Raw genomic sequence first — 21,898 nt, 5'->3', positions numbered from 1 at the left:
TGACCTCGATTACCACAACCATAGCATGTCACGGTCGATGCTTCTGCTTTCATCACGTTGTCCGATTTTGTCTTGGGATCAAACTTTTCTGTCTCCTCGTAACTTCGTAGTCGACTCTTGAATTGTACGAACGTCAATTCTTCGCTGCTTTGTGTGATGTGGATGGCAAAGGGTTTGTATGATTCTGGCAAGCCCTTCAAAATCATAGCTATTATCAGTCCATCACTTAACATTTCTTTAGCATTTCTGAGAGACGTTATCGCTCTTTCGGCTCGGATAATATAGTCTGTAACGCTTTCTTCTGGTTCCTTCTTCAGAAAAGTTAGCTCTGTATATAAGGCAATGATTCTCGGCTTACCCTGGCTGGCGTAGTGATTTCTTAGGATTTTTAATGCTTTCCTTCCGTCGTCGGTTGCTTCTCTCATCACTAACGACAGGCTTTTGTCGTCGAGGAACTGAATTAGCGCTGCGTAGCATTCTTCATTCTTCTCTCGGTCGACATTGTCGTCAGCGGATAGTATTGTTTCCTTTAGGCCAAGCATTCTCATGTGGCCTAAAAATTTTACTTCCCATAGTTCGTACTTCTGTTCGTCGCCATCAAAAACCAGCCTCTGCCATGCTCCTGCACTTCTCCTGGGCCCATAACCTGTTGAGCTTTCTGCCTCCATATGTATGAACCAAATGTTCTCTTAATTCATTTGTGTAAATCAATAAACTGATTAATATTGTAAACTGGTGTTTTATTTTACGTCTTTTCAGTATTTACATTTTCGTTTTAAAGCATACATTTTGACACACGTCTACACACGTCTGCTGTCATGAAAAACTTACAGAAAGAGAGAAGAAATCACTCCACACGCAGCATACATCGTGTCACACATTATACATGCGCAGAAAAGAAAAAGTAGACCCTTTTTGTCAACATCGTGGAAAAAACTTAATAATCAGAAATAATACAAACATATGAGATGAGAACACATAATCCAACACTTATCCAATATAATCTTAACTTATCCTATGTTACCTTATGCTACAGAACTTGATCTTAACCTTAACATATCCTATCTTAATACTGATAGCCCATCTCCACAGCCAACTCCTGAACCCCAGGGATGGCACTTAGCTGCTCCAGTGCATCAATAGGAAAGATGAAGACAGCATGTTCCCCTAATTTCCTGTTTCTGATGGAACGCCATCCGACCTCACCGTGGCGAAATGAATGGCTGATATTATAGGTACGGTAATAGATACAATTAGACAGTTGTATTGTCTGGCGTTGTCATAGCTGCAACACTAAAATAATATAACTAACCAGAGTGCACATGCACATGCATTGGTACTATGTCTCCGCGATGCTTCAAAATCCATCGGCAAACATCTCTGTGATGCAGAAACATCGCTACCGAACATTTGATTCCATATTCCCCCGATGTCTGCGCCATGTATTTCAACAGTGATGCGATGTTAATTTGATCACTCTGCAGCCTTTAGCCCGCTGTTATTTTCCGTTATTAGGTTATTATACTGTACAGGGCAGCTCAGGCCGGGGGAGCAGGCGCTGATGCAGCCCGGTGCCGCACCCACCACACGTCGGAACTGCTCGCGATCCCGGCCGGCGACCCCCCAGGCAGAGATCTAGACACGCTCGATTCAGTCCCACCCTTATTATAATTACTTTTATATCCTCCTGAGACCCAAGGAAAAAAGTGTCCTTCAATTGTAGGTTATGTGTCTTTGGAGGAAATAAGACATCTTACAATTTAGATTTTTTCTAATTTATTTTTATTTTTAATTTCACAGCATGTCCTCTTTAGTGCACAACAGGAATAAATACGTTTCCTAACATCAGTGAAAAAATAAATGCAAAAATACAATGTCCACTACAATGGACATAAATGAATGGGTCGGGTCTCAGGAGGATATGCAGTAATTGGTAACTAGTCATTTTCAGTAACTTGCACGAGACTGCCAGTTGGCTGAATCCGAAATAGTTGTAGTGCTACAAGGCTGGATTGTTACAGGGACTGTGTTAAATGCAAATGCTGTTCTGATTGCGTTAAAATCAAACGTTTTTGCTCAGATTTCATGAATTTGGTGGTGTGCTCTTTATACCATGCCAAGTTTTCCTAAAAGCAGATATTTTTTTTAAAGGTGAAATAGAGCAGCGCATTGAATTGTAATGCCTGTATCTTGAAACGTAGCGTGTTGCCAGACTCTCCGATGCACAGCTCTATGGTCCATACAGAGGAGATGAGGAACATGCAGTTTGCAAAGTCACCAAATTACCTTTTGTTAAGTGGCTACGTTTACATGCCTTAATGCAATTAAGATGTTTTCATGTAAACAGATTAATCAGGGTGCTCATCTATAAATGTGACTGAAAAATATGAGAAGCATTCATACACACATTTATAGGAAGATTTTGGGATTTATGAAGAAAACGTTTTGTGAAAAAAAACGCACATATCCCTGGGGAAACCAGACCACCTTATAATTAGAGGAAAAATATGTCCATTGCTTAAAATTATCATACAGACCCAGTGAACTCAAAAACAGGTGTTTTGTAAAAATAAATGAGATTGAAGGAGATGCTGTTTCGACAGAATCCTGTAGAGGGCACTGTGTATGCTAAATCGAAGGCTCCAGGAATGTATTCGGCAGTTATAATAATAAACAATAATAATTAAAATATTTGTGTACACACGGCATTTGGCTCTGAAATTACACAGTTCTTTAAAACAAAATTGTTTAAAAAAAGTTTTATGAACAAGTCAAATATGAATTATAAAATACAATTTTCCAGTTAAAATACTTATTTTAAATACATGCCTCAGAAATTCCGACACTGAAGAGGGAAGTATGATGAATAAGTATCATTGGTTCTAACTGAAGCCAAAGGCGAGGAGTACAGCAATTTCACCCAAGAAATAAAAATATCCTCAAAGCCAAACCGCTTCAGAACATAAAACAAATAGTTCCATTCAACATGATCAAAGGCTTTCTCAGCATCTAAAGATAGGAGTACCTCTGGGCACTCAGACGAAGATGATGTGTAAAGGATATTAAATACACGCCTAATATTAAAAAAACAACTGTCTATTTTTAATGAAACCAGTTTGATCAGATGACACAATGGAGGGTAATACAGATTCAAGACGGAGAGCCAACACCTTAGCCAGTATCTTAACATCAACATTAAGGAGACTAATTGGACGGTAAGAGGAGCAAGCGAGGGGATCCTTGCCCTTCTTCAGAAGTAAGGATATTGATGCCTGACGTAGAGTTGGAGGCAGGCATTGGGACTTTAAGCTGTCATCAAATACATCCTTGAGTAAAGGGTTTCATTTTGCTGCAGACTTTTTATAAAACTCTGTAGGAAAGCCGCCCGGGCCTGGACATTTCCCACTCTGCATGCATGTGATAGCTTTATGAATTTCATGTAAGGAAATAGGATTCTCTTACATTCTCATCCACGGTGGGTATATTCAGGTCTTCAAAGAACCTATCCATTAAACTCAGATCAAAAGAGTGTTTAATACAAATTAAAATAGAAATCACTAAACTGCTTATTAATATCTAAGGGATCTGATAATAGTCCTGTGTCAGAATCAATCTGGGCAATTACTTGAGTACTAGATGTCTGTTTTAAACTATAAGCCAGAGCCCTGCTTGGTTTCTCCCCATACTCATAAAACATGTGTCTGGTTTTTAACAGAGCCCGTTCCGCCTGTCCAGTTGAGAGCAGATCAAATTCAGCCTGATACATCATCCGCCGTTTATATAGCTCTGGAGATGGACCAGTGGCATAGGCTTTGTCTACTCTAGAGATGAATTCCAAAAGTTATGTTTGCCTAGCTACCTGTGTTTTATGAACAGAGGCATTGTAGGAGATAATTTGGCCCCTCAGGTAAGCCTTGAGCGTCTCCCAAAGTAAGGAAGGGGAGGTCTCTTCATTTACATTAGTTTCTAAAAACATATCTATACCAGCATTTACGAAGGCAATAAATGATTCATCTGACAAAAGAAGTGAAGTGAGCCTCCATCTGAATCTGCTAGGTCTATGATAGGGGAAGGTCAGGACCAGTGTTACAGGTGCATGATCTGATATTACTATACTGTTATAAACACATTCTTTTACCAATGGGAGTAGATATGTATGTATGTATGTATAAAGAAATAATCTATACGTGAATAATAAAAAGAGTATTCCCTCTTTGTAGGATAAAGAAATCTCCATGGGTCAGACACCTTGCAAGATTGTAAAAAAGTCTCTATGCATTCAGCTGTTTCTGAAGCACCAATTGGGCGATTGGAGGATCTATCCAATACTGGGTTAATTACACAGTTACAGTCACCAGCTAAAATAAGCTGATGAGTGTCCAGGTATGGTACGGTCAATAGAAAATTGTTCATGAACTTAGAATCGTCCCAATTTGGAGCATATACACAAGCTAATATCACAGGCAAACGGTACAGTTTACCCACCACAATAACAAAGCGGCCATTGGGGTCCAATATTGTTTCAGACACTTCAAATGATACTGATTTGTTGATCAAGATTCCAGCCCCCCTGGCCCTACTCCGAAAGGTTGAATGGAATACTTGTCCAACCCAGCCTCTTTTTAAACTCAAATGATCTGACCTACGCATGTGCGTCTCAGTTAAGAAGGTTATATCCGTTTTTAAAAACTTAAGATGAGCAAGGACCTTGGTGCGTTTCATAGGATGATTTAGGCCTTTCACATTCCAATTAGTAAACTTAACTGACTGGCCACTCCTCCCAGAAGCCATATTTGAATTTGCCATATTTAATACTGGTAATATCCAGCAGACATAATCTGAGTTGCAGTAAATTAATTCTGTGACTCTGGTAGATGTCATGTTCGAAACAAAGTGTAACCACTAATGGACAAAATGAAAGACAAAAAAAACAACAAAATAAAAAAGAGACTTTAAGTACAAAAACACCACCACCCCCACCCCCCAGCACTATCCCGAACACAGTGCATATCCCAAGAGCAAAACACTGCAAAATTCTAACTTGGGTCTCTAATTTAACCAAAAACGACCCAAAGCACAGCGAGCAATCACATTCAGAAATATATATACAGTGGTACCTCGGTTCTCAAACTCACTAGAACTCGAATTTCTTGAAAGTCGAACAAACCAGTTTGACCTAGAACTCGATCTGAATATCAGAAGTCGAACCATGAACACTGACTTAATATAAATTGTACGCGCCAGGAAATGAGTCATACGACAATGCAATTCTTACTTGAATGCCTTCTTCACAGACTGGACGATTAACCAAATAAAACAGCGCAACATTACAGTAACTAACAATAAATAAACCACTAACTTACGTGTACTATTAGAGCATTTATGTCATTTATTTAAACTTTATTTTACCAGGTAAATTAACTGAAAACCACTGCTTTACGTGATATTCGGGAGAAATAGCAGATTACGCATCGGAACTGCCTGGGATACAAACGTCATGCATGTAACTAAACTCTTCAGCCAATAAGGGCAAAGGTGTGTTGTCACGGAGGCGGTTCCAGTTTGTGCAGCCGGGTGAGAGGTCGCAATGCATCTAACCGTAATGCATTGCGTCAGGATCAGAATGCGTTGCTTTAAGCCAGCGCTGTAAGCAAGTCGAACGCACCCAATGACCGGACTGGGGAAACAAAATTTACAAGCGGACTTAATACAGAGGACTAATGACAACAACCAGAAACAGCTGATCACATGGGGATCCCACACGAGCTTAACGAGGGGGCGTGGCACACGGAAGGAGCGGGCGATCGGGGCAGGACAGGGGTAATGTTGGGATAATATCTTTATCGTTTTGGAAGCCATTAAGAAAAAAAATGCTCTTCTTGTTTTATCCTGTTCATTTTGTGTTGAAGTGCTTAAAAAAAAACACACACACACACACACACACACACACATATTTAGGTGTCATTTTGGGGGGCCGGGAACCAATTAATTGGTTTTCCATTATTTCTTATGGGAAAAATTAGATCAGAACTCAAACTTTTTAGGATTCGATCTGGGGTCCGGAACGGATTAAGTTCGAGAACCGAGGTACCACTGTATAGTGCAAAATACCATGTATTTTGTAATGTCTCAAATGAAGTAGGCCTAAACTAATATTAGGCCACTAAACATAGTGTACTATCAAAGAGCAGCCCATTGGTTTTCAATTCAGTAGCCTAATATGAAATACTATGGTTTAATGGTTTAAAATTATAGTAAACAAAAGCAGCTCAAGAAAATCAACTATTCATATGTTATAGCCTATTTATATGAGGAAGAGAACAAGAATTCCCGGCATGTTGAAAAAAGTGCCTACACCAAACCTTTCCATATAGACTAATAAGAACCGAGAGAAAAAAGGGAAAATAAATGTCTTTCTCATAAATTGAGCAACATAGCACTATCTGCATTTAGTAGGCTATAGACCTGGTTAATTCAACTTTGACACTGACGGTGAAATAAACCTGTACAGTTCGGTCACTTAAAAAACACTGACCGTTTTTGAAAGTTATGTCTGTACCTGATCATGATGGAGGAGAATGGTAGTCTTTATATACGAGATGGCCCGATGGGGATCGGTAAAGGTTTTTTCCTCGCCATCAAATGTGATACGGAATGTAGCTGGATAACGGAGACCAAATCTCACATCCTTAACAGTTCTAAGGAGCTGCTTTGCCTCTTTAAAGGCAGCTCGCTTCTTTGCTATCTCCAGAGTGAAGTCCGGAAAGAAGTGCACACGCTTCTCCTTGTAAAACAGCTGCTTCTTCTGGCTGGAGAGGCGAAGGATGCGATCCTTCACGTCACCATGATGTACAAGGATTATGAATGGTCTTGGCCTCTCCCCTTCCCGCAGCCTCGGTGCTAATGAACGGTGGCCCCGGTCCAGACGTGGAGTTTCCTCCAGGTTCAGTATCTCCTTCAAAGCAGTCGCGCAGAATTGCCGCGGGTTGGTCCCCTCTTGGCCCTCCTCTATTCCAACAATGCATTTAGTTGTCAGGTTACACACATCTGACTGCAGTTTTTTCGCAGCAGTTTCCAAAGTAAAGACTGTAGAGCTCCACGCCGTGGTAGACTGCTCGAGGTCGTCCAAACGCTCGGAATGCTGTGCATTAGCAGTCTGTAAGGAGCTAGCCGTAGAATGCAACTCTTGGCGGATAGAAGTTATTTCTTGCCAGAGGACAGCAGTTTGTGTATCTATTTTCGTGCCCAATAGTTCAATCGCTGTCATAATTTTCTTAACCGAATCCGAAGAAAGTTGCTGTGCATCACCCTCAGTGGTAGCCTTCTTGCTAGCTGTAGCAGGTTTCTGTGAGCGACTAGCCATTTTTAAACGAGGAGGAAAACAAAACTTTTAAACGCGTTTTCTTGCTGCCTTAGTCCTTCAATTAGTGATGTTAAACTTTTCGGATAAATATTTATCTATCAATATAGCTTCTGCAAGTATGTAAATATAATGAAAATGAAATTGCTCGCTGAGCTCCAGGACCTCACAGCCTCACGTGTCGAACGTCAACCGGAAGTTCCCATGCAATTGTTTCTTAAACATACCTTTACCTATCTTATCTTATCCTATGTTATCTTACGTTATGTGAAATGTCGCTATTTACATCTGACAGATAGCCCATCTCCACAGCCATCTCCAGAACCCCAGGGATGTCACTCAGCTGGTCCAGCACATCACTAGGAAATTTGACCTCATCTTCATCAAGTCTCGGTCGCAGGGGCACCCTCATTATCCCTGTATGAATAGTGAGCCTCAGAGTTTCCATTCCTCTGTTGCTTGCAGATGTGAGCTGAGCTCATGAAGTCGTTCCAGAACTGCTGGCACCAGTAATGAGCATAGCACTTGGCATCATAGGTCATCTTATTGTAGTTGCTTATATCGTAATTATTGAATTTTTCCATTTTTTCAATAACAAGAGAAGGGGACAAAAACGGTGGTGTTGGACCCATGACCAGCTGAGATGAGGGGGCCTGCACCAGAACGTGAGGCAGAGGGGTGGGATGAACTATGGCTGGGGCTGAAGATGGTTCTGGAGCTGGGCTAACTGGTGAGGCTACGCATGGGGATGAAGGAGGGGAGTCCATAAAAAGAGATGGAGAAGGAGGTAAAACAAAAGAGGATGGGACTGGTGAGGGAACTAAGAAGGAAGTTGATGATAAGGCTGGTGAGTAGGGCTCAGGGTGCGACGTTGTTGGGACTCGATGCAGGATGGTAGCGATCCCACATGGGTTGAATCGAAGGGGTTACTGGAGAATAGCAGCTTTTGTAAGTTCTTGGTATATGGCCCCCTTCCGTCCTTTAGGTTTCCTCCTTCGTCCTGATAAAAGAATGACGGTACAATTATGCAAAATAAAGTGTAAAAATACAAGAGTCAAATCAATTGATGGCTGTTAGTGACAGACAGACAGCACACTTGGCAGTCAGTACTGCACATTGAGAAAAATACTGCCATCTCATTGTCTCATTGGAGACAGGAAACGAATGCTTGGGAGACTTACGCGCTGGTCTCGGATTGGGCTGCCTGCATTTCCGTAGGGGTACTTCACCTATAAAAACACACCAGTCAGTGCACAGATTGCCTGATATGCAGAACAGCATTTACTATAGAGAATAGCAACGCTGGAAAGGTTCATGTGCACCAAGGCTAACAGCCCACTCAATCCAAATGCTGGCATCAGGAACTGACTATTCAATCAAATCATTTACTGTATATAAGTGAACTTTATTGTCATTCACACCATACAACAGTACAACAACGGAAGCATAGCTGAACAAAATTGCATACCTCCAGGCTCAATGTGCAGACATAAAAAGACAGGTGCACATAGTCAACACATGGATAACACAAAGAAAATTTCACTTCTTACACAGAAGTAATTAAGACTGTGTAAGACAGCATAAGGCAGCACAGGACAGACACTAAATATACAAACCAATATACATATATCTTGCGCCTTCCATAAATTCCATTATTTCTTTACTCTCAGGGTACCTAAAGTAAGAATTCTGCCTTTTCTGATTTACATTATGGGGACATATTCACCTGTTATCTTACTATTTCACAATGATTATCTGTGATGTTTAAACACATCACAGCAGCAGAATTTACCGATTCCATTATACAATACAGTAACCATGCGGATTAGAGCCCCGTATGTTTACCGTTTCATGGTAACAAACACGATCTATTACTGTAAGTAAAACTCCATCCATCCCTTATGAACATTTTATTTTTAAGTATTCCAAGACACACACTTCCAAAACAAGATGATTGTCACAGAATACAAGACTCAACAACACCAGACAGCCCTATTCTGACTTTCATTCTTCAAGTGTTGAGTTACTCTGGCCATCGTTTTGCCATTCTTACCGGGGCAATGGAACCAGGGTTGTTTTCTGGAGCAATCCACACAAGTTTCGGGGTGACAATGAAACAAGACGGACCAATTAGTGCTGGGCTGTTTATCGGATATTTACGGAATATCGATATATTATCAAAACCAGATAAAGGAGGACACAATACAGTTTATATCGACATAATTTGGTCGTTTGTTAAAATCGGGCGCTATTAAAGACTTTGAATATAATTCCTTCCCCTTTTAGAAGTAACGCGAGAGCTGCGGTCCCGACGTTGCACAGACTCCCAGAATTCACAGCGAAAAGCGACCCATTCAGTTAGGATTCATGGGGCTTTGATGGAGGGCTTAATGCAATGGGACAGATAATATGTCACATGTGGTTTTCATTTAAAACTGAATATTTACCACACTTGAAGGAAATTTTCATGTATTGCTAATCTTCCTAAAAATACAGAGGTGGATCTATGCACTTATGCCGATATTATGTTTTGTTTACCCATGTTTACAGTTTTATCCTTAACATAGCCTCCACGGGTTTGCTCTAAAGACATCTCATTTCATTTACACAATGACAATAAAGCTATCTTTATCTTATCTGAGAGTGGAAGAAGCAAAATGACGCAATGCTAACGTTAGCATTAGCAAACAGCTGCCTAGTAATCTTTGGAAGTAACACGTTACTATAATTCCACTACGTTTGGCTGTAAGGAGTAATATAGCTAAATACCCTTTCAAGTTAAATAACACAATTAACAGTACCGAAATTTAAATGGACTTGTTACTTTTGTCTTTCGTTAAAATATTAAGTTACAAATGCGTCCTGTTCCGCTAATTTCCGGTTTATGATCTAACGCCATCCGACCTTACTGACAATTTGTCAGTTGTATTGTTTCGCACTGTCACAGCTGCAACACTAAAATGATATAACTACCAGGCATTGGCATTGTCTCCGCGATCCTTGAAAATCCATCGTCAAAGCATCTCTGTTGCAGAAACATCGCTAACGAACATTGATTCGACATTCCCCCGATGTCTGCGCCATGTTTCTCAACAGCGAGGCGACGTTAATGTGCTCACTATGCTACCTATAGCCCACTGTTATTTTTCCTTATTTGGCTTTATAACCCACAACAGGTTTATAGTATATATGTATTCCTATAGGGTAGATGTGTTCTGTTAGCCCCACATGCAGGCATACTGTTTAAAAGCACATATATAGAAACAATCCATTACAACGTTTACTGTTTGATATTGACAACATGACAGAAACAGAAACACTAGGTTTAACATTTATGCTGAAGTGATTATAACACAGCAATACTGTCCGATAGTGGTGGGCGGATCGATCCAAATATCGATAATAATGTTGGTATTTATATTGATCAATACCAGTTTAATGAGATCGATACTTATAAGTTTCAATCTCTCTCCCGAATGCACCGCAGCTGTGTGTTCGCGCTGCTGCTCTCAATTGCTGCTCCCAGCTGTCACATGACTCAGCGGCGCCAGGCTAGCAAACAGGCGCGGGCGCACACACATACACACACACACTATAATATTTCTAATAAAGTATTTTAATAGTGGGTCGCTGAGCCATGCTCACAATAATTAACCCTCTGCAGCCTAGGGGTAGGAAACACACTTTCACTGACTGGGGCATGGTCACACATTTCTTCAAATATCATAAACTTAATTCATGACAAATAAATTATTTCTTATATATTTGGTTTGGCAACAAACTCATCTTAATCTTAGTGTACTTTGTAAATATGTCAAATTTATGTGAAGTTTGTAATTTGACATTCAAAGTATAGACATTGCAAAATGCAGTTTGGAACACTTGCAGAAACATTATAAAAGTACATAGTAAGCAATGCTGGCAGTTTGTTTTGATCCCAGATATCTGATCACCAAAGTCTTGGCTACATGAAGATGACTAAATGGTGTAGTTGCAACATTCATTTGGATAAATAAATAAGAAAAACCTAACTCATGTAACTATTTCTGGCTCCTTTCATTGAATATGTAGCAACTTTAATGTGTATGAATGAACCATTGTCACCTGGCCACGTCCCTACCCCCCTTTTATGGCGCTGATGGGGACGTACAGTATCTGGATCGCGTTTCACCATTGCGCTGTTAATCAAATTACCATGCGAATGCGATTTGAATACGCGCTACACGCCCCCGATGCAGGTAAAACAAAGTAAGGTGACATGGTTTACTTTTTTGCCGATTCAACCTAATTTAAAAAACTTTAATACGTCCGTCAATGGATGTTTTGAAAAGAAGACAGATTACGGATTTTTCATGATTCTACATTAAGATTTGTGGGATTCAATAGAATTATAAAGAACATACAATGAATAGAGGAAAAGGAGAATATAGCTTAAAGCAGGGCATGATGAAAGGAGGGGGTTGATTCTAAAATAATACAACTAACAGAAATCAGGAACTGACAGTGTGCGAGCAGGGCAGGGTGACCTCGTCCCAGACAGTTGGAAAAGAGGAACAGATGCTTATTTTAACTTTTGCTTAACAAAAGGGGGCTGCAAAAATGCTGACACAATAAGATGCTGGGAGGGGGGACATGTGCTAACTGACAAACAGAAGCAAATGTAAAAACATGTTGATGTCACGTAGCTGGGAAAATACCAAAAGAGGGGGGAACACGTACCCGGAGGGCTATAAAAAGACAGCCGATAACTATTGTTCGAGCTTCTTACTGTACATGCTGAATGTATGTCAGGTAGTCGCTCCCTGATTGTAATCAGTCAGAGAATAAACTGGTGACTTGCAACTACTCCTCGTCTCAGCTGTGAATCTCTTCTCATCCACGGACCCGGTGGAGACTACTTACTCCAACAGATTTCAGCGAGATATAAACTGAAATAGACGCGAAAAGTACGTTGCATCGCCGACGATGCACTCGACCCCAGAGGGTAAAACAGCAGGGATAGTTCGGGGTTTAATCATCAGATGCATGCGTTGATTACAATAACAATTGCACTACTACACCCACACACCGGCACTGCTCACCGTGCACGTCGCCCCGTTTACTCCTCATACACACGGTGGGCGCACGCACACATACACACACACTACACACAACAATAAACATTAACCACTATACATGACATAACACACAGCACATTTATAATCACACAAGCGATTACTTATAACTATTTATAAGCTATCATCAGTCCAAGGAGTGACGCCGATGTTTCCGTTCTGCCTTATTTGCTGTAACTGTAGTTCCGCTTTTTGCCAGCAGGCTGCGCACAGACAGCGTTTCTGTGGGCTGCACATGGTATGTAGTTAGATTAGTATTTCATAACTGCACTGCAGGACATTGCGTAAAATCATTTTCCGCAGTAAGTATTGGAGTGTTTATAAAGGATCTTTTAAAAAATAATAATAATAATAATAAATCAGTTTCTCACAAACACCTCCATTCATGACTGACTGAAATATCAAGGATGAAAGTGATTAGGATCAGCTCAGAGAGCCCATGCCGAGCTGTTGCTAAAGTAGCAGCAGTCAACTTTAAACCAATGTTAAACAAATACTAGTCTGAAAACAATCAGTCATTAAAATTAATCAGCTTGCTAAGTTGTGTTTCCTTTAATAATATAAATGTTACAGAAAAATGGAAACCCCACGCTCTCCGCGAATATTAATCACCAAGATTTATAAAAACCGCAACTGTACTGAAAAATAACGTTGCTTATGAATGTTGGCAAGTAAAAAGTATTTGTACTTTGTGATCAAGTGCCATTCTTGGCACATCACACAACGACGAAATGTGTCCTCTGCATTTTAACCCATATGTGACATATTAGTGGGCGGCTATATTATTTAGCTTCATTCTTAAAATAATAATACTAATACCAATAATAATAATAATAACAAAACCAAATATCCTGTAAATTTTAGAATGTGAAATGGTCGGCTAAGTTGACCTCGAACGGTTCTGCGTACTCATTGTTTTTTTTTTTTTTTTTTTCGTTTCTTGTTTTAAGAAACTGAAGCCACCCAATCAGCGTGCCAATGGAGTGACGTCAAGCGAAGGTTCAGAGAGATTCTAGAATTTATAGTTATTGCTACGTATATCTGGAAGCAGAAGCTGTATTTTTTTTTATTTCTCTCAGTCTTGATTTGGGCTTGGTTGGTGATTACTGTTCCTGTTCAATTCCTTTAAATAACTTCGGCAATGGCTCCTTTCAGTCGCTTGCGTAGTTTTCTACGCACTTGTCTGAGAAGCTTGAAGCGTTCCAACTTTCGTGTGGGCAAATCCACTGCACCATGCTCAAGTGTTGCAACGGGGGTTGCTATAAATGGCAACGCCCCTGCAACGGTCGGGAGTGGCATCCACCTCCCCAGTGGACACGGGGATCACGGGGATCAGTGGGCGGCAGTTTGGGAGAAAATTACAGCCCTCGAAGACGAGGTGGGCCGTTTACGGTCCGAGATCTCCCAGCTTGCCGGTGCCCTGACTCACCCAAATATGCCCCGGAGCAGTTCGGAGACCACTCTTATAGTCCCCACTTCAGCTCCAAGCTGTTTCCCGCCCCCTCCTCCTCCTCCACCGCCTCCTCCTCCACCGCCGCCTCCTCCTCCTCCGCCTGCTAATATCCAGGGCCCGAAGCAGAAGAGGAGTCATCCTCAGGGAAGTGGCACAGGACCCACCAATGGCCCCAGCATGGTGGATGTTCTGGCGGAGCTGCCGCACATTAAACTGCGCCCAGTGCAGAGGCTGCCAGGTGGGACGCCAGTGACCAGGAGGGGACCGACACAGGGGACGCCCATGCCCTCAGAGGACTTTGCTGCCATTTTAGCAGAAGCATTGAAGAAAAAGTTTAAGCATCAGAACCACTCTGATGAGTAAGAGCAGCAGTCCTCTGAGGCCTTTAACACTAGGTTTGCTAAACCTACGCAAATCTACGTAAAATCCCCTCGGCCCGACCGGAATGGAACTCCGTAACCGATTCATGCTGCAAAAGGCAATGGAAGCAGAGAGGGAAGCTTTTGCAGCTGCTGCATCATTTGCTGCTGCTGTGCCAGGAACTGTTCAGACAACTCAGTGCCAGGTACAAGAGAGCTGCAACAGGAATCGCAGCAGATATCTCTGCGCAAAGTGTTGCAAATTCACCTGCGCCAAATGCAGGCACAGAGGTTACTGGGTCTGCAAACGCTGCAAACACTGACTATGAAACCACTGAGATGATGAAGAGGAACTGAGGGACTGAGAATTTTTTTTTACTTCTTTTATTATTATTATTATTATTATTGATTCTGTTTTCAGTCTATTTTTGACAAATAAAACACTTGTGTTTCTATATTTTGTGAAATTGTGTCTTTCATATTTGTGGGTCAGTCAGAGTGTGGGATATTTTGTATAGATATGGCAAGCTTGCCAGCAGCAGTGGCGGTAAAGAAATGCAAATGTAGCAGGGTTCACAGGTAACTAGTGTTTTTGCACAACAAAAGCAGGAGGACAATGGAGCTAATGGCCTCTCCACCCGAGGTCGGGCCGAGGGAATTCTCACCAGAAAATAAAAAGCTCAGTAAACCTAGTGTTAAACCTTTTTTACTTAAACTTTTTTTACTTAAATTTTTTATACTTATAACATTTTTATACTTATAACATTTTTATACTTATATCATTTTTATACTTAAGATTTTTATACTTATATACTTTATATACTTAAACTTTATATACTTATACTTTGTGTACTGATTCTATATACTTATTAATAAATAATATATTTATATCACTATTATTTTTAAAAGAGTTGCTGATTTTGTAATACTGCTGCAGCATTCTCCACATGCTAATCACTGCCCCACATCGAATTGGCACTTTGATCAGCCACGAATCACTTCACTACCCCCTGTTGAATGTTGCATCGTATGTTGTTAGATATTTCGTAGTAGTAAGTACTTCATTATTAGGCTGCACAATATTGGAAAAGATGTATTTCTGCAATGAGTATTGCAGTATTTATTTAAATTGAAAATGCTTAAAACAAACCAATTTCTCACAAACACATCTATTCATGAGTGATTTAAACGGCAAGGATGAAAATGATTAGGATTACCTCTTATGATTAGCTCTTGCCAAAATAGGGCTTGTAAACTTTTGTGGTACTCAGAATTAACCCAAACAACTATGACTCTATAATCCTCTATAATCACTCTCACTCTGTCACACTTGAATCAAACTCCAGACCTCACATGTAATGAGCAAAGTTTTCTTCTTTATTCAGCAATCCAGCATAGTGTTCCAGCCACACTCGGGTACAATGCGCAATGCACCCCGCACCCAGAAATCAGCAGGTTAATATACTATAAGACGAATTCCTCTATATGGACTTCTAAGTCCTGATTGGTTACCAAACATCTGCAAACCAGGTTTCGAACATACAACAAACATAATACGCCACCTCTATTGGTCTACTTCAAGGATGTTCAGTTTCCAATCCTCGTTAGGCCTAGGCCTCCTATGAGTCCCACACATAAGCCTGTCTATCCAGCCTAGGAAGGAGGGCAAAAACCCTAAACATTAGGGAAATTCCACTCCCAACCCAGCAAAAAGGTGCAACCCCCCCTTCGGTGTCCATGGCTGGCATGGCTCACAACGCTATCAGTAAGGGAAACCCCAACCCTATATTACCTAAATAAAGACTTCAGCGTAAACATATACAACCCTTATGGGTACATAACTTGCTTGTGTGTTCAAATGCTACCATACAACAAACTGCGTCTAGCATAGTACAGCAGCTACATTTACCCTCCTGCAGGTCCCCTTTCTCCCCCCGGCGATGTTCCCTTCAGCCCAGTTCTACAAGGTCTGTGGCCTGCAAAGCTGGTTCCGTGCAGGTGGCTGCGAGGCAAGGACACACGGCACCATCCCCAAAACAACAAAACCTGAGACACAAGAACAATCCTACAATGCCTCCCAACCCTGGCCTACCATCACTTTAAATTTCCCTTCCACACTTTGAACTAATGTTAAACATATACTACATAATCCTGAAAAGGAGTGGTCACTAAAATTAAACAGCGAAGAGAAAGCGAAGAACAGTGAGAGGACACCACTGTTTATGGTGTCCTCATCGACCCTTCGCTTGACCCTCTATAGCACAGGTGTCAAACTCCAGTCCTGGAGGGCCGGAGCCCTGCACATTTTTGGGTTTCCCCTCATTTAACACACCTGATTCAACTCCTTGTGCTAATTACCACACAGCTCTTGAGCTGAATCATTTGTGGTGGAACAGGGAAAGAACTAAGCTACACAGGGCTCTGGCCCCCCAGGACTGGAGTTTGACACCCCTGCTCTATAGTCTGCCTACAGAACCAACAGACCTGTGGACGATGCAGTTAACACTGGACTCCATTTCTTACTCCGACACTTGGAGTGCCCTGAGGCATATGTTAGGATTCTGTTTGTGGACTTTAGCTTTGCATTTAATACTATTCTATCGGAGCTAATGCGGACTGAACTCTCACAACTGTCTGTGCCTGATCCAAAATAACATATTATAACCACGATGGCCCAGTTTTACGCTACAATCATTGAGTCCATCCTCACCTGCTCCATCACAGCCTGGTTTGGATCAGCCTCTGAACGAGACAAGGCCAGACTGCAACACATCATCCACTCAGCAGAGCGAATAATCGGCAGTAACCTGCCTACCCTCCAGACACTTTACATCACCAGAACCAGGAAACGGGCATACAAAATCTTTGAGGACCCATCTCACCCTGCTCACCACATCTTTCAAGCCTTACCCTCCATGAGAAGACTCATGGCAATCAGAACCAAGACCACAAGACACGCCAAGAGCTTCTCCCCTCAGGTAGTCTCTCTCATTAACCAAACCAGTCTCTGAATGGACGTTCAATTAATCGTCAGCTGCAGTGAAATATCCACCAGCATAACCAGTGAACAACTGACAAACTTCCTCTATGATTATATTCTGCACTCTTGCACATTATGCACACATACTGCAAACTCTGTATACATATTGCACTCTTGCACATATAGTAGACTTGGCTGCTAATTAATAACGGCACCATTTAAGAGCCCTTTAAATTATTATGCCATTTATGTTGTTTATATTCATACTACAATTATTACTATGTACACACATATATAAATATCATAATACCATCATCACTGCCATTTATAAAATTAATTATCATGTAATTATCATATTACCTAATTGCCAATCTATTGTTTATTACCTTTCTGCATATGTCTTTGCTAAACGTGGTATGTTCTTTGTAATGTCATGTAAAAGCACCACCAAGGCAAATTCCTTGTATGGAAACATATCTGGATTCCGATTCTACATCCTTCATCAGTACTAGAAAACTTCCATCCAGCGTTGCATTTCACTTTGACGCTGTCGCTTTTGAAACACTTTTCTGTGATCTAGCTCTTGTTTTGGTCGCCGGCTATCATCCAACAAAAGGTTCATTTCAGCTCTCCTAATCTGACATAAACCACACTCACAAACACTTTCGGGTTACTGTGCCACCGGGAAGGGATGGACTCCGGTCAGGATGGGTTTCCAGCATTTCCTATCCTGGCTGTTCTCTTTAGGGACAAACACAAGAATGGAGTCTACCCAGCTGGAAATTGTACGTTCCCTGTACGTTCAGAGAACGTACCCATTGGTGTAAAGGACGTCGCTGTGTAACCTTCCCAGAATGTTCCCGGGATGTCACGATGTGGAGTTCTTTAGACGTTCGGGGAACATCATTTTGGGAAAATTCGGGGAACTTTCAGGACGTGTTGGTAACGTTTCGGGTCCTATGTGGTCTTTTCATCACTTTCCCAGGATTTTTATAGATCTTGAGTGACAATTACAGTAACCTTTAGGGGACCTACCTGGAATGTTATTTTTTAGTCCTTGCACCACCTTCTCAAAGCTAGGGCTGTACGATCACATCACCATATGTGATCTTTCCACGAGTAATACTGAGATTTTTATGCAACAGAAAAGGAGAGATTACCCAAAATAACCTGTAATGAAATAGGACTTGATATTATCTACCAATTAACATAGTGTGACAAATAGGTTAGTGGTGTTACCCCGAGCTGCAACAACAGACACAAAACAGTACCTAATCCAATGAGTAATATTGTGCATGCGCACATCACAATGATGCGGAGGTGGATTTTTCGTACAGCACAACTCAGATCGTTTGCAGAACTTTAGTAACATTACAGGGACTTTTGCACAACATTTAGGTGACTTAAAGTTTAATATATGCAATACCAAAACGTGTTTACACTATAAAACAATTATATCCAATGCATTTCAGTTCTTATTATTTCTTTTATTGTTCATAATTCGAGTGAGAGAGAGAGAGAGAGAGAGAGAGAGATGTTTTGGTTTTGGACCAAAAATGACTCAGATTATGTAAAACAATTATTTAAACAAATTATTTACATGAAACAATTACTTCAGTCACTGTAGTAACATCTAAAATGTTCTTTTCTCAAACTGAGCTGAAACCATCCAAAAACACTATCAATAAAAAAGAAAGAAACGTTTGAGAGAAAACTCCGTCACTGTCTTCAATTTGATATCGTGTAGATGGCCCAGGTTCTTCTTCCGCTGCCTGAAAATCATAAATAACAATATTTCCCAGTCACTTCGTTTACTTTTTAATTGCTTTTGATTACCCTTAGGTGTACAGGCTATGAGGTAACTTAGCATATTAACCAAATGTGTTTGCCATGTAAAGTGTGGAAATATAAGACAAAACTGAGATTATTAGTGGTTAGACTATGAGTAGGTGTCCATGAATTTGTGACAGAAACAAAGGTTTAATAGAGAGACAAGGTGAAGGGTAATTAAAGTAACCAGTTACACTAATATCTTGGATGTCCTCCTGTGTTGCCATAAAATGTTACAGCACCTTTGTCACGACCGGGTGACGGGCGAGCGAGTGGGATGCGGAAAAGCAGGAGCAGGGAGACCGCAATCCAAGGGCAACGGGGTTTATTATGGAGAACAAGCAGACAGGGGAGCACTCGGTTAACAACGTCAATGACAGACCTGGGGAAACAGACTCGAACGCGGACTGAAACACACAAGACAAGCCGAAATAACAGGAAATAGGTGATCACAATCAGGGTAGTGCACGTGAGTAATGAGGGGACGTGGCACACACGAGGATCGGACGAGCTGGGCGTGACGACCTTGGCTTGTCCGATTTAAGTGAACAGGTACTACGAATTTAAAAATGGCATCAATGTGCAGTGCAGTTTTAAGTGTTAACTGCTCCGAAGAAAAACAAAAAAAACGTACAGGTATTGGGTGGATCTTTGCACGTTGAGGTGCGTGTTTTAGGGTATCCCCTATATAATTTTCAATGTCCTTCTCGCTAACCCTCGGAAATTGTGCAGCACAAGCTCCTAGAAAAAATGCAGTATTTAATAAATATTAAACAATGGGTCTATGCAATGTAATGGACATTTTGTGAAATCTAACCGTTTAACATACTAGGTAATTTAAAACAACATGGTGGAGTGCTGTTCCCAAGAAGGACAGCTTTCCTTTTCGGCCTTTCAGGCTGTAACTGTGACCAGACCTCGTTTGTAGCCATCTTTCTGAGGGTTCTCCTCACAACGTCCCCAATGCTGCAGCCTCCCATCAGACTAAAAAAACGGATCTATACAACATATGAAGATAAATACTTAAAAACAATTCTTAGTGTTGCAATTAGACAAACCCTTTTAAACAGCAATATAGCATATCAACATTCCATCTTTTGTTTTTGTTCTGGGCCCTCCAACTGCAATTTGAATCCCTCAAGCTCTTGCACTGTCCTGCAGGGCTTCTCAAAACACATGTTCTCCATGGACGCCGGGCCAGGGGGATTTTTTTGAATGGTCTGGACCAGGTGTTCAATACTGTTTCCAGTGTCTGCCTGCATCCTTTCAATGGCCATCATGATTCTTTCATGGATGGGGTCTAGGGGGCTTAACAGGGTTGCCAACTAACGCATCTGGCGTGACACTTAAGGCCAATTGATGCTTCACTTTTCCGTGTTCGTTTTCAGATGCGGACAAGGGGACGTCACGTAAATTTCACAATTTCTCGTGTTCGATTTTTACAATCATCCTAATTTTATCATATCCTATGTTATCTAATGTTATACAACCTATCCTATCCTTATTATATATTATTTTATGCTTATCGTAAGCTATCCTAATTTTATCGTATCCTATGTTATGTTATATAATGTTATCTTAACCTTATCTCTACTTATCATTATCTTAATCTTATCCTTTATCTTATACAATCTTATCTTAAACTTCTTCTTTTAACCTATCCTATCTTGATTTTATGGTATCCTATGTTATGCAATTGTTTCTTTTTTTTGTCAATGTATTTTTTATTGGTTTTTTCAGACATACAAAAACCCCCCACAGGTACAAGCATTAAGACAAATAAGCATAACACCACAAGACAAAAAAAAAAAAAAAAAGTAGTCACTCAGTTACTTTGTACACATCACACATTATCGAGAGTCAAGGTGCATTGTCAGCTGTTCTATATGAGAAATAAAAGGATGTCATACCATATCAAACTTTCCCACTGATCCATGCAATGCATATCTAATCTTTTCAATCTTAAGGAAAAACATGACATCACATATCCATCTAACAAAGGAGGGGGGGTTTCTCATTTTTCCAATTTAAAAGAATGAGTCGCCGAGCCAAAAGGGAGGAGTAGGCTATACAATTTAATTGTGTCTTTCGTAATGGGAGATCATTCAATGGTACGCCAAAAAGTCCGATAAAAGGACAAAGGTCAAAGGTTACCCCCGAAATCACAGAATACACCTCAAATATTGAAGACCAGAATGCAGTCATACTTGGACATGACCAAAAAGTGTGAAAGAGAGTAGCAGGTGCTTGTCTACATCTGTCACAAATAGGATTAACCCCCGGGTAAATCTTGGATAACTTAACCCCAGACATGTGAAGTCTATGTACAATCTTGAACTGAATGAGGCAGTGCCTCGCACAAATAGAGGAGGAGTGGATTCTTTGAAGTATGTTAGACCATTGACCATCATTAATAGTTGTACCCATATCCTTCTTTTACTATTGTCAGTGAAGAACCTTCCATGTCAAATATATTTGTCTACAGCTTTGAGACGGTTCCCCTAAGCTCTGGCTGACTTTCTATGATTGAATCAAGAAATGATGTCTGAGGTAGTGAAGGAAAATGACTGACGTTATTCTGTGTGAAATGTCTAACTTGTAGGTATCTGAAAAAGTGATTTGCTGGCAGAGCAAACTCCTGTCTAACCTGATCAAATGACATGAAGACGCCATCCTTATATAACATCTTAATATTCAACGCTCCATTTTTAAACCATTGTCTGAATGCATTATCTAATAGAGAAGCTGGAAATAGCAGGTTGGCCATGACAGGGGCGTAAACAGACATGGAGGCTAGGCCAT

The sequence above is a fragment of the Paramormyrops kingsleyae genome, unplaced genomic scaffold, assembly GCF_048594095.1.
Source record: "Paramormyrops kingsleyae isolate MSU_618 unplaced genomic scaffold, PKINGS_0.4 ups75, whole genome shotgun sequence".
Taxonomy (NCBI): domain Eukaryota; kingdom Metazoa; phylum Chordata; class Actinopteri; order Osteoglossiformes; family Mormyridae; genus Paramormyrops; species Paramormyrops kingsleyae.
This window is presented reverse-complemented; position numbering follows the sequence as displayed.